Source organism: Miscanthus floridulus, chromosome 9 (assembly GCF_019320115.1).
Source record: "Miscanthus floridulus cultivar M001 chromosome 9, ASM1932011v1, whole genome shotgun sequence".
Classification (NCBI taxonomy): Eukaryota; Viridiplantae; Streptophyta; class Magnoliopsida; order Poales; family Poaceae; genus Miscanthus; species Miscanthus floridulus.
The window spans coordinates 68,373,124-68,387,882 of record NC_089588.1 but is presented as its reverse complement, the minus strand read 5'-3'; the positions used below and the strand labels follow the sequence as shown (position 1 = coordinate 68,387,882).

Sequence of the window (14,759 nt, the reverse complement as noted above, 5' to 3'; positions counted from 1 at the left end):
CGTACCACCTAAGCTCAAGGAAGAGATTGATGATTTCCAACTAGATATACTACTGCATGGCTTGTTGAATGAGCTCCACACATAGTATGATCTCACAGATCGCATCCGTCAAGCTCAGAAAAGTTGTGAAGAGATCAAATATCTCCGTGGTCTGATAAAACTAGGCTACAAGACCAACCACTAGGAAGACGAACAAGGAACCATCTGGTTCAAGGACAGAATCTGTGTCCCTTCTGATCCAGCACTATGGGAGGAAATTCTATCCAAAGCCCATGATTCTAAGTACTGTATCCACCCTAGAAATTCAAAGATGTATCAAGACTTAAAGAAACACTTTTGGTGGAAAGGCATGAACACAGACATTGCGGGACATGTGGCATAATGTGACACCTGTAATAGAGTCAAGGTTGAACATCAAAGGCCTACAGGATTGCTAAAGCCTCTTGACGTTCCCGAGTGGAAATGGGAGAGCATATCCATGGATTTCATAGTTGGATTGCCCCGTTTACAGAAAGGCAATGTTCCATCTGGGTGATTGTTGATCGTTTGACCAAGATTGCTCACTTTGTACCAGTTAAGACCAAGACCGATGCCAAAAAATTAGCAGATCTATATGTTGAGCATATTCTCAGACTGCATGGAGCTCCCTCTAGTATTGTATCTGATCGTGGTCCTCAGTTTGTGTCCCGATTCTAGGAAGCCCTACACAAGTCCATTAGAACCAAACTTGATTTCAGCACCTCTTATCACCCACAGACAGACAGACAGACAAAATGAGTAAATCAGATCTTAGAAGACATGCTTTGTGCTAGTGTACTGAATTATGGCTCTGATTGGGAGAAATGCCTACCCTATGCAGAGTTCTCTTACAACAATAGCTACCAAGCCAGTATCAAGATGTTGCCATTTGAAGCTCTGTATGGTAGACCTTGTAAGACACCTTTGATGTGGTCCCAATTGGGAGAAAGATCGTTCGTTGACTTCACCAAGATTCAAGATGCCAAAGAAGGAGTTGCTCAAGTGAAGGAGAATTTGAGGATTGCTCAAAGCCGATACAAGAGCTACGCTGACAAAAGAAGAAGAGAACTTGAGTTCAATGTGGGAGACTTCGTCTATCTCAAGGTATCCCCGCTACATGGAACTGTCAGATTCCACATGAAAGGAAAGCTTGCCCCTAGATTTGTTGGCCCATACAAGATTTGCAAGAGGATTGAAAAGCTCGCCTACAAACTTGAGATACCTAAGGAATTGGTGGGTGTACATCCCGTATTCCATGTCTCACAGCTACGCAAGTGTTTGAGAGTGCCCGATGAAGTAGTTCCAACTGATACACTTGACATTCAAGACACTCTCGAGTATAAAGAACATCCTATCAGAATTCTGGGAAGAGATACCAAAGAGACCCAAAGCAAAACTATTCCTATGTGCAAGATCCAATGGAGCAACCACACTGAGAGAGAAGCAACATGGGAGAAAGAGTCTGACCTCTGGCTACGATACGCTTACCTCTTCGAAGAGTACGTTACGCTTTAATCTCAAGGACGAGATTCTATTAAGGGGGTAGGACTATAACAACCCAAAAATCCACACACTAAAAATCACAACTACAAATTTTTTTTTGTTGTTACCCCATGCAATGTTGAGTGACATCTGTAGGAGCCAACCCTAGGAGTTGCATTAGTTGTAAATCAACTAAACATTTTCATGAGCATGGCATGTCATCTGTTAATTATGTTTGTTTAAATACTGACAAATAAAACATAGCATACATTGTTAACTCAAATGGTGATTTGGATTTTCATTTGTTTTAAGTAATGCCTAACAACTCCTTTAAAGAAATAAACCATAAAGTAATTATTAATCAAACCAAAGAATAAATGCTTAAGGAGGAAACTATTTCCATTTTTGTATAACAAAACTACACTTATTTTTGTTATACAAAATAGCTAAATAAATTCCTAATATATATAAAAGAATGTTGTGGGCCTCATACCTAAAACTCCAATGAATAAGGTACACCAATTTTGAATTCAAATTCCAAAATCAAATTTGAATTTAAACAAAAAGAGAAGAAAAATAAAAACAGAAAAGGGAAAGAAAAGCAGAAGGCTCGCAGCTGGCTCAGCCTGCTCGGCCCGCTAGCGCGCAGCAGCAGCTAGCCAGCCCAGCTTGCGCGCGCAGCAGCAGGCCAGCCCAACTCGCGCAGCCCACCTAGCAAGCCAGCCAGCGCGCTGCTCACGCCCACGCGCCTCCTCGCTTCGCTTGCTACCACTGCCACCGGACCCCATGCGCTAGCGCGCCAGCATGCCATCACTCGATGGAAGCCGCTGCCAAGCAGGGCCCAGGTGTCATCACCCACCTCGGTCCCCCCTACTTTTCCCAATCGTAGAGCAGAGACGGGAGCGGGAGCTCCACGCAACCCGCCTCGGCCGCATGATCGCACCATCAACCGATCAGACGCGCTCAAGGACGCCAGCCGGACTGACCAAGTCTGACAGAAGTCACGCCCATGGCGTTACCCTGCCCCCCCTCGCGCATTCCTACCATGGCCATGGCCGAGCCATGACCTTGTCGCCTCCCTGTCCCCCGCCTTGCTGACCAAGGAACACGAGAACGGTTTAGCCATCGCACCCGTGGCCACGTCGCGACCCCATAGCCTAGCCTCGATGCGATCATACCCCTCCACGCGCCCCTTGGCCATCCCTAGCCACTCGCTCCATGCCTGGCCGAGCTTCGGCTATAAAAGCCCTAGCCCTGGTTGCCCAAGTGTGTCCCCGTGCCCCGCTGCCACCTGGTGGCCATTCACCGCACACCCAAGCCAAGAGAGAGGGGGGATAGAGGAAGAAGAAGGAACGATTTAGGAGCAAGGAGAGGAGGATCAGAGCCACCTGCGTGCTGCCGAAGTCATCGAAGCCAAAGACGATGCCGTCGTCTTCATCACTATTGCGGGTTGGCACTGCACTGCTCCCATCTACACAGCCACGACCCTCCACTGCACCGCCATCCTTTCGTCTTCGACACCAGCGGTGAGTCCTTCACTACTAAGACTCCTCCTAGCCCATGGACGCCATAGCATAGCATGCGTACATCGTGCTCACGACGCCGCCATCGTGGCATGGCCACCACTGGTGCACCCAGTCGCCTTGCCAGACTAGGACATAGTCGTAGCACCATCATGACGCCTGAAGGGTAGCCACGTAGACCGAGACCCCATTAGCTGGCCACAGCACCCTGGCCACAAGCACCGAACCTCGGCCGGAGCTCCGCCGTGCACCACCACCGCTTGCGGACTCCGCCACGCCTTTTGGTCACCGTCGTCACTTCACCCTGTCGCCCGCTAGCCGTCTGGATGGGAACAGGGCACCAGGACCCCTAGAATAGCCCCTAGCTGCCCCACCGGCGGGCACCGCCATGACCAAGCTGCCGACCACCGTGGCCAACGCCCTGGAAATCCCTAGCCACCACCTAGACCCCACCACCATGTTCGCCGAGGCCTGGTGAAGCTTTCCCCCACCTTAATTGGATGCCAGCGCCGCTGTAAGAGCTCGCCGATGAGGTACGCCACCAACAGGAATCCACCACGTGGAGGAAGGGGGGAAATTTCCTCCCTGGACCACCCACTCATGCACCCGGTGCACGTAGACCATAGAGAGACAAGGAGAAGGGTGGACGCGGTTCACTGGAAGGAGAAGCGGTCCACCGTAGACCGGCGCATGCTTCCATCATGGACCGTGAGCCGTGGACTCGAGCCCGTCCCGAAACCCGAAAGGCGACATGGCACTCTATGACGAGGCCATGTGGCGGGCTGAGCCCGGCCCATATCTAGGCCCAATCGGCCCAGTTCGAACCCAGTCTATGTTGACCATTGACCGGTCAACGTTGATGGTTGACCTGACCCCACATGTCAGCGACACAGAGACTCCGGACCCACTTGTCAGTAAGTGACGTCATGTTGACGTCATGACAACATCATGTGGGTCCCACCTATTAGTAACGACCCAGCCAGGGTGACGTCATGATGACGCCACGGTGATGTCAGCTGCTGACGTTAGCAGCTCTGGCCCCACCTATTAGTGACCATGACCCGTTGACCGTTGACTCGCCCGTTGACTTGACGTTGACTTTGACTGGACCCACAAGTCAGTGACCCAAGGGACCCTGGCCCCACCTGTCAGAACAGATGATGTTGATGACATCATGCTGATGTCAAGCTGACATCAGCAGGACCCCCACCTGTCAGCTCAGAATCAAGATGATGACGTCATGCTAATGTCATGCTGACGTCAGCATGCCATGTGGACCAGTCACAGCGTGACACGTGTTAGCCCAGGATTAATTCAGCCTTTTTCATTTTCAAAAATGATTAAAACTTCAGAAATTCATAACTAATTCATATGACCTCAGAAAAATACGAAACTAGGACCAAAATTCATCTAAAATCGAGCTTTACGCAATGAACCCATGTTTGAGTGCATTTAACTCTTTTGAATTTTCATTGCTTCTTTGTGCTATTCTATAGACGTCGCTAACGCGATTATAATTCGATCGTATGCAGACTTGAAGGAGAACCAGACGAACGAGGATCATGAGTACCATGAGGAGTATAGAGACGACTACACTGAAGATGCCACATCCCACCCAATCTCGTAGCACCTATTACGCATGGCTAATATAGAACCGCTATTGCTTTACTTACTGTTATAATCATACGATGATAGGACTTGCATGGTAGCATGCTTACTTGATGGCCTTTTACCTTAACGCAACCTTACCCCTGCATACCCTGCTATTAGGCTAGACACACGCTTATTGCTGTATTTCATTGCTTACACTTCTACTACGCTTGTACTACATTAATGCATGGAGGAAACTAGTGTTATCTAGACTGTAGGGAGAGTGCTGCGTGTGTGACTTGGGTGTGTAGAGGGTGAGGGTTGTGTTGACCAAGTTGGAGTTTACAATGAGCCTGGGGCAAGTCTTGCTAGGGGGTGCTACCTGGGCACCCCTGGAATGGATACCTGTGGTGGGTAAATGGTATATGAGGTGGTCCTAGGTGTGAACCTATGATGGGAGGAGCCCAAGGTGGAGGTGCTGTGGTGGCACGGTAAATGGAAACCCTGATGAAGACATTCTGGCTTGGTCATCCCTAAGGACTTACTAGTACTCAGATTCACCGGGAAGCCTTATGTACCACTCGCCCTATATGGTGCGGGACATCCGGACTACTTGGTAGGATATTGCCACTACTGCTAGGTTGATAGCAGATAGTGTAAGGAGGTACGGGGTGCAGAGGATTTTCCCCACACCCTTCCAAGACTTCATGGAGACCTTGTGGACCCAGCTCATGACTCAGTTTCAGCCACCCCAGACTGGACTTGGGGTGTACCAGGGCTGAATGGTAGAGTGGCATTATCCTAGGCTAGCAAGCGGCCGGAATCAGCCCAGTTGACGACGGTCAGCGAGGAAGGCGGATCTTGTGGTTATGTAAAACCTCTGTAGAGTGTATGGTTGATTGATCGATACATGATCCGACTTGTCGGCTATGGACCTTTCCTAGGTTTTGCTTAAACTAGATAGTGAGATGAGTCCTTCTCTTCTTCCCCGTGAGAGAGTGTCGGTCGTAGCCAGGGGCTACGGGCCTTGAGACAGTGCTGAGAGGGAGTTGGCCTGTCGACTGAGCCATGGTATGGTGATGGTGTGGAGATGGTGGTATATCGATCATAGGATCAAAACCTGGCTCTAGACGGAAATGGGGTGGAATGGGTGTGGGAATGGTGTTAAAAACTTGACCAACTATTATTAAAAACTCTTGATACGCTAATACATAAGAAACCCCAGCCTTATAGGTTCCTTTTTATTATATCCAACTTGCATCCAATTTCCACAAAGCAATGCTCATAGGGTGGGAGAGGCCAGTACAAATCGTACTGATAAATTTTGGCATATAGGTTTTGCTAAGGATTATAGCTCTGAGGAGTTTGATGGTTGAGGGGTTCATTCCTACGCTCGAGTTTGGCGATCTTATCTTCAAGCTGTTCTAAATGAATGCTACTTTTGATTCCGCCAATGCGGTGATGTATTAAAATTATGTAATTCTGCACTATTTGTACTCTAATATTATCGTTGTATGGATGTGGTATTCGATTGGAATTTGGGTAATATGATCTACGACGGTCATAATACACTTCAACTCTGTGGATTTCCTTTTGTGGAAATTAGGTCGCTTCACAGCGCCTGGTCACCGCCGCTGGTGGGGTGGTGCCACCGCCATGAAAGTCCAAAGAGGGGGTATTTTGGGTGACTATCTGGGTGGTCACAGCCCTCCCTAGGGTGGGGCCACCACCACCATGTCCAGTGCCCCTATGCTAGTCAATCTAGATATTGGGGTGACCGTTGGGGGGCACCGCCACCACTAGGGCGGTGCCACCACCACCATGTCCAGAGCCCTCGTAGAAAGGTGAACTTTGCTCCAACGGCTCTATTTGGCTTGGGGGCTATAAATCGAGGTGGAGCTCAGGCATTTGGCTAGTTGAGCACCCTTGGGACTGAGTGTCCATGCTTGGGGAGTGCTTGGGAGCCCTCTAACTCACTTGTGCATGATAGTGATCATCCAATCGAGTGAGTGAGCGATTCTAGTGCGATTGCATCGTGAGGTTACATCACGTGGCACTAGGTGATCGAGTTGCAAGCTGGTGGTGTGTTAGTATTTATTAAGTGCAAATAGAATATGAAGGATTCCGCAAGTGCGCAGAACACCATTGTAGCATTTTACCGGAAGTATTCTAGGTATCGTTATTTATATTATACCACAAGGAAACAATGGAGTAAAGATTTATTTGATAACAAAGGAATGTCTACTAATCAACATACCTGCATAGCTAAAGTAAGGTTGAATGTAATGATAGGAATAAAGCATAATGACACTCAGGGGATAGATCACTAAGATAATATAAACTAGTGAACTTGGGAGAACAACAGGTGAGGTAGATTCCTATGATATTCCTATTACATGGTCAAAGTATATATACATCCAACTATAGCTAAGACTAACTCTACTCTTCTACACTTCAGGACGTCACTTAGATAGTAGAGCACCCACAATAGATAACTCTACTGATGCGACTACGGTCCTACAAGTTAAGAACTTGCTCAATTTGGAGTGAACTACAAAGGATAGATGGGGCTATCACCTCCCACTGCTACCACCCAACTAGAGCACAGGATGCACTCATAGGAAGAGCATCATATAAGCACCTTGCTTACATGAGACTCGGCTACTTAGCCTAACCGGTAAACTAGTAGACTAAGCGCTCTATGAACCCAAACACAAAAGTAATGATAACCATAACTAAGCAAGATATATATTCAATGTAAGCATAGCCATGTAGATAGGAATATGACAAATTGATAATAAGTCTTACAAGATGTAGAAGTGAAGATACAAGGCTTTACCTAGCCTCCAAGACTAGATCCAGAACTTGAGCATGAGCCCAACTCGACCCGAACTCCTGAGCTACTAATCTACTACATTGGAGAGCTCTAGACCTAATCCTCCTAATGTGTGTTGATCTGAATGAGGGATATCAATTAGAGTTTCAGGGATACCTCCAGGGAAGGGGTAGGGGCTGCTATATATAGGTTGGAGCATCAATTCTAGACCCTCGAATCAAACTGACTTGAAAGAACGGTGGAGACACAATCCTTAAGGAGGTGGAGAACCGACATAACAACGGGAGACTAACAGGTGGGCCTCAAGGGCTGGCCGGCCTATAGGTGGGGTCAGGCGGCGCCTTGCCCTTCGCTTCGGTGTGGTGTCTTCTTGAGTCTTTTGGAACCTTGTGGGGTTGTTTTCGCTATCGATAAGCGTGATTAAATCTGACATCTGGGTCCACCTTGACTGTTTTCTAGATAAACCCTGCTCAGAAATCATAGATTCACCAAAACTCATGGAATTTGTTAGTTTAAACCCGTAGACCTATGTTTGGTGATGGAATTAAGTATATATGCATGATATATGGATGATTTATGATTGATGTTAATGACCGTCAGCAAGCTCCCCCACACATAACCTTTGCTCGTCTCTGAGCAAAGCTAAATTCAGCAATGGATCAGGAGTTGCTACAATGTTTTCACACCTCAAAAGAACACATGCGTTCAATTAGAAATTCTCCTCTAGATTAGAATAAACTGTTCTGACTTTCAAGCTTACCCCTATTACCTTCAATCATGGGGCTTCTTAGCCTTCACTTGGGTCTTGAGCAATTGAAAGACAGAACAATCAAGTCGAGCACTATATCTCAAGTTCTTTGTTCCACCATTGTTCTAGAGTTTTTATAAGTTTTCTAAATAAAACTCAGAGATTCCATTGTATGACACTCTCAAGTCTCTCAATATATGTGGTATTTGTGGATCCTCACCAAGGCAATAAAGATGTTATGCCTTTTCTCTTCCTACTACTAAGGCTTATATGGAGTCCTTGGTAGGGAGAAAGCTAGAGCATACTTCCAATGCATATATTGTAAAGTCAAACAATAGATCCAAAGGGAGTTGAGTCATACAATCAAATCAAGACATGCATGTGTGTGGATGTATGTGTGGTGGGTATATATATATGGTGGCTAACCTAATTCTACTTTGCTCCTTGAAAACATATCTCTCTTTTGAAACTTGGAAACATTTACTTGAGAGTAGGGGCTATCTTATTCATCTCTTTTTTAGGCGGGCATCTAAGTACCCATTATTTCAGATATCTCGAACACTTTTATGTCCATTTTTTTTCAATTTTTTCTTTTGTTTTATGAATAACTTTTGCATAGCCCCCTATCTCTTTTCTTCAACAAAACTTTTTGAGAGATAGCAACAAGAACTTGGAGCATTTATTTGAGGTATGGGAAAACCTATCAAGAATATTTTTGGTGTTTACTCCTAGTGTAGGAGTAAAACATTTTTGGGTGGATCTAAATGGAATGGCATGTTTTTGTGCCTACTCCCAGTGTAGGAGTAGTGCATATGTGGGTGGTGTGCACGTGATCTTGATTTTAAGAGTATGACAAACCTCTCATAAGGGTCAATAAAGCTTAACAAAACTCAATGCAAAACAAGCAACATATATGTGGAAGTTTTCCTAGCCTAAATAACAGGTATGGCTCTGGTGGGAATTCAAGCTTTGTCATACAGGAACTCATCATATCATTTTTATGTTCTCCAAAAGATAAATCTCTAGAACTTTAGTGCCACTTAGAACAAGATAGACAATAGTTCAGACCTTCTCATATCATATCCATCAATTACCTAGACTTAGATCAAGTATATGCTACCCACGAGTTTCAAGTTCAGAGTAAATCCTTATATCAAAACAATCTTATCCAAAACTTAGGAAAATTCAAGGCTAAAAACTAGGTACTTAAAAGGAATTACAACATAGCAACTATTCATCATTTCCATTTTAAGAGATTATCTTAAGAGTCCCTTATTATTTAATTAGCTCTTAAAAGAAATTAAAGCAAACTAGACACTCTTTTTATTTTGTTTTCATTTTTTAGATCGCACATTATAACTATATATATATATTTCCACAAAGATAACTTTTTATTTTGTTTTTAGTTATTCATGTTTTTTCTAATATATATATATATATATAAAGCAAACTAAGAATAATAAATGGAAAAGAAATACTCATCTAGATACACTGGGGATGCCTTTTCCCCCAAGCTAGTTGTTGTTGTGGTTGCTCAACGAGGTGGCCGGATGTGGAGGTGCTGGAACAGAGCCTCCCTGATATGACCATGTCATCAACCAACATGTTACAACCTCCAATTCAAGTAACACCAACTCAAGTATCACCTACATCGACACCAGCCCAAGCCTTTGATGACCCAATTACACGTAGTCGAGCAAAGAAGCTACAACAAGAGGTGAACGCGCTACTTTATGAAGTTCAATTTAATATTAATGAGAATTATATACTGCCTAAGTCGTGCACATTGTTGTTGCTCAGGTTCACTAAAGAGTATGGCAAGAACACACAAGGTGATGACCACAGAGAAGAACCACACTCGAACCAGACCAGTCCTGCAGAACAGTTAGAAAGTAATATTCATAACTTTTGATTCCTAGAGGCTATGAAGGTGAATGAGCACATTTTGGAAAGCTTATTGAGTCTACTTTCCAATGATGCTAATGCCGAGCAGTTCCAAATAGTAACTAATGAAATCCAACCAGCTTAGTGCATACTGGTTAGACCGCTCGAAACTAATAGTACTGTCAAGAAGAAAATATCATAACTTTTTATTCCTGAAGGCTATGGAGGTCCATGAGGACTTTTTGGAAAGCTTGTGAAATCTAGTTTCTAATGCTTCAAGGCCGACCAGTTTTAGTGCAGATCCGACCAGCTTTAGTGCAGACTGCTCAGAGGGTTAACAGTCTTCTCAGGACATGATATTGGTACAACTTCTCATATTAAACTGTACCATTCTACAATGTTTCGTGGTGCATGCTATACATGGTGTGAAACCTTATTAAGTTAGCTTTCCAATGCAACCAACCACACGTCTTTTGGATTTTCCAAGATGGAGTTATTACCAAAACATTGAAGACTTCGCAGAAGACTAACAACCACGCGGAAACTGCTTAGAAACCCATTTCGTGGAAGTCTGTTCACATAGCCTACCCTTTCGTTTTCTTTTCATGTTTATACCTATCTAGGAGGGTTGTTCCTAGTATAAATATGAATTAAATGCACTAGTGGTCCATCAACTTGTACTCTGGTTTCACTTAGGTCCATCAACTCTGAAAGTGGTTTTTTGGGTCCATCATCTTTGTTTGTGGTGCATTGCTAGCCCATACCTCATTTGTTTCAATTTTTTAATCCACGTGGCACCTCCGGGTCCAGGTGGCACACGCATGCAGGTGCATGCACATGCACGCCGGGGCTCCTCGCTCACGACGAGGCAGTCCGCGCCGACCCTCTCCCTGACAGCGTCAATGGCGCTCTGGTCCACCGCCTTGCCAGCCGCATCGGTCACATAGAACACGTTCGAGGCTAGGTCACCCTTCGTCGACACCTCCGCCTGCGCGATGAGCAGCCCGTTCTCGTGGAAGGTCCATGGGAGGTCCGCGTCACCTTGGACAGCAGCCCCGGACGGTCCGGCGTGCACAGCTCCAGTCTCACGCCCTGGATGCAGCCAATGACATTAGTTTCTTGGAAATACTTTTTGACTACTAGTAAAAGAATGCGATTTTGATGCCAACATTAGCATCAAATCATCAACATCATGTAATTGAACTCGATTTACCTTCTGTGATCTCCGTTCTATGGCGGCTTGGAGGCATTGGTTGAGCCTCTCCCTCTCGGCCTCGGACCGGATGGGGCTCCCATCGGCGCGGCGGATGTAGAACTCTTGTCGAGCGCGGTCGCCCGCCGTGTCGACGGTGCCGTGGAACACGATGTAGTCCATGTCGTGGAGCGTGCACACGACGTTGAACAGCAGCTTGGGCCGGTCATGGCACAGCACGGTGACCACGGAGTACCCACGCTCGGCCCAGCTCTGCACGGACACGGCCGGGGACAATTCCGGGAACGAGGTCACGCAGTCGAGGTCCGCGGCCATCAGCTGGTGGAGGCGGCGGTCGACGTGCGTGACGCCCGCGGCAGGGACGGCGGCCACGGCACCCAGGGCTTCCCCGTCGCCGCGGAGGAGGTGGCTGAGGCAGGCGAGGATGCGCACCACGCGGTCGTCGTCCGTGCCCGCGGCCAGCTCCTCCCCGCGGAGGAAGACGACGCACGCGAGGCGGCCGCGGTGCGTCCACGCGTGCGCATCCACCACGCTGCACTGCATGTCGGCCAGCACAGCGAACACCTCGGAGATGAGCCCTGTGCGGTCGGCTCCTGTGAGCTCCAGCGCCGTCAGCCCCTCGAGCGCCGCCGGCCGCGACGGCTCGTTCCACGTCCCCAGAGACTGCAGATCGAAGCAACGCGTCAGCGAAAGGCAGCTCATTTTTGGAACGCGTGGGTGAGGGCGGAGGACAGGATGGCGAAAGGCCGCTCTACCTGCTGGATGTAGGTGATGACGCTGTCGTCGGTGAGCTTGCGGCCGAGGCGGTCGGTGATGTGGAAGACGTCCATGAACCAGCGTCCGTCGGAGGAGATGTAGGCCTTGTTGATGGAGAGGTCGAGGTCGGCGAGCACCTGCACGGCCTCTAGCAGCAACTCTCTCTTCCTGACGCTGTCCACCTACAGCGTGGCACCACGGACCAGAGCCCCCAACCAAAGTCAGCCACCAAGAACCGGAGGACGAGACGGGGAACGGATGGCGATGACGGCGGAGCGTGGCTCACCTGCACCAGCGTGGCCGTGGGGCAGATGGCATTGTCGATGACCACCCGAGGCATGTTCATCCAGATCACCAGCTTCTCGTACTCATCCAGCCACTCCATCGCCGCCGGCCGGTCTCTCTCACGAGCTCCGCCTCGGCGTGTGCGTGCGTGCAGGCAGCGAGCCCTGGCCCGCACGCCGGATGTATATAAAGCGCGCGCGAGGCGACCCCTGACAGCAGGGACGAAGGTAACAAGGAGGGGGCCGAGGACGACGACGCTTCGGCGGGATCGCCCGCGGGCTTGGATGCTTCCCCACGCTTTGGCGTGGCTCTGCGCGCCTGGACCACGACCACTGCATCCTACTTCCCGCAGGGCCACGCCGATCACGCAGGCGCCGCCGCCGTGGACCTGCGCGCCGTGGGTGTGCGCGTCTCGCCGTTCGTGCCGTGCCACGTGGGCGCGCATGCCGGCTGCTGCTGCTGTTGGCCGTTCGCCAAGACACTAACATGCCAGCGTGGGCTGCCGGACTGGGCTGCCGCTACGCCGGCTGCTGCTGCTACTTGCCGTTCGCCAAGACACCGACGTGCATGTGCATGCACCCGCATGCGTGTGCCACCTGGACCCAGAGGTGCCACACGGATTAAAAAATTAAAACAAATGGGGTATGGGCTGGAATGCGCCACAAACAAAGATGATGGACCCAAAAAATCACTTTCAGAGTTGATGGACCTAAGTGAAACTAGAGCACAAGTTGATGGACCACCAGTGCATTTAACTCTATAAATATCCATGTACTCCTAAGCAAAAGAAGACTTTTGATAATTGAAATACAGAACCCCCTTTTGTTCAGCTGTGTGCTAACAAATATTGAGAGTGATCTCTACCCCTTTGCTCTTGTGATTTCCTTTGCGGGATTTACAGAAGCGGCGGCTTCATCCGCTCCCAATTGGTGCTCCTACTCCCTTCGAGGTTTACCTTGATTGATTGTAGGTTGTGTTGGTTAGTTTCTTGAGAGTGTGGTTGGGCGAATCCTCGATTCAGGTTGCCGGTTAAAGACGGTGGTTGGCTTCGAGTTTTATTTGCCCGGTTGCACTAGTTATCGCTGCCTGCAGCAAGTTATCTAGCTGTTCTTCAGCTAGTTATCTGGTGATTGATCCTACGTCATGAAGATCGGGACATCGCATCGTATCATCTGGTATCAAAGCTTTTGTTACCACGGTAGGATTCTGTACCCTTAGCTACATATATTTTGTGTTCGTCCTATCCACTAAAAAGCCACAAAAATATTTGTCATAGCCCTTTGTTTCAATCTGTTTTTTAGTGAGTTTTGTTAAGTTTCAGTCCTTTAGAGTCTTGTTTTAGTTGCTGATCATTTTTTCCTTCGCGTGTCCTTTGTGCCTCTTTCATATATCTGAAATTTCCCACACAAAAAAAATCTGAAACCCATATCATCTCCTTCGCGTAAACTTTGATCCTATCAAGTTACAACTACTGGTTGTATTTTGTTTTTATCCTTAAGTGTGCAAGTATTATATCTGATCCCTATAAAAAAAGTAGAAGAAAGAAAAGTGCAAAAAAAAAGAGTTGAGAAAACAAAAAGTTGTGAAAAGAAAAGTGAAGGTCAGTTGGTTTATGTGCAAAAGTGCTGAAAGTTTTTTCATATCAAGTGAGTAACCAGTTTACTATCTTTGTTTGGTGCAATTTTTGGTTGGGTCTGGTCGCAACACTTGCATCCCAATCATACTCCTTGTTTGCATCAAATCTGAAATTTCTTTGCGCGTGTGTTTGATCTATTTACATCATTCATATCCTGTGGTCGGCACTAGGCAGAGAACTTCTAGTTTGGATTGTTATTTAACTTTACAACAACTAGATTTTAGATTGCATTCCTTGTGTATCACTCCCTACCAAGCTCCACATACAAGCCATCGTAATCGGTACTCTCTGGTCTTGTATTTGCCTAGCCATCACTTTTGTTACCACCACACGCTATTTTTCCTGTAACCGCAGGGACTTCATAAGAGCTTCGGTTGGTACAAGAGGTGAGGTTGTGAGAGCTCCACATATTATCCTATACCACATATAAGCTTGCTATTTTGCATATATATTAACCATCATAGGTCAAAGATATCCCAAGCTTCCTTTCTATGGAAGTACTGATCCAGAGGAATTTCTTGATTGGCAAGAGGAAATGGAGATTGAATTTGAAGTCCAAGAATTTTCTGGAACCAAGAAGATATCACGAGCCATACTTGAATTTGAAGATTATGCTCTTGATTGGTGGAAACAATATCCACATAAGCGTCTCATCAAGAATTGGGAAGATTTGAAGAAGGCCATGAGAAAGGAATTTGTTTCAAGAAAATATGGGCTGATTTTGCTTCGTCGTTTGGAGAATGTGAAGCAAGGAAGTAAATCTGTCCAAGCATATTATGATAAGCTAA

General features: G+C 47.1%; 1 pseudogene; it reads right to left on the bottom strand.

The window, feature by feature from the left end:
* Positions 1-10,811: 10,811 nt before the first annotated feature.
* Positions 10,812-12,435, bottom strand: LOC136480051 (ACT domain-containing protein ACR8-like; annotated as a pseudogene).
* Between the last annotated feature and the right edge of the window lie 2,324 nt (positions 12,436-14,759).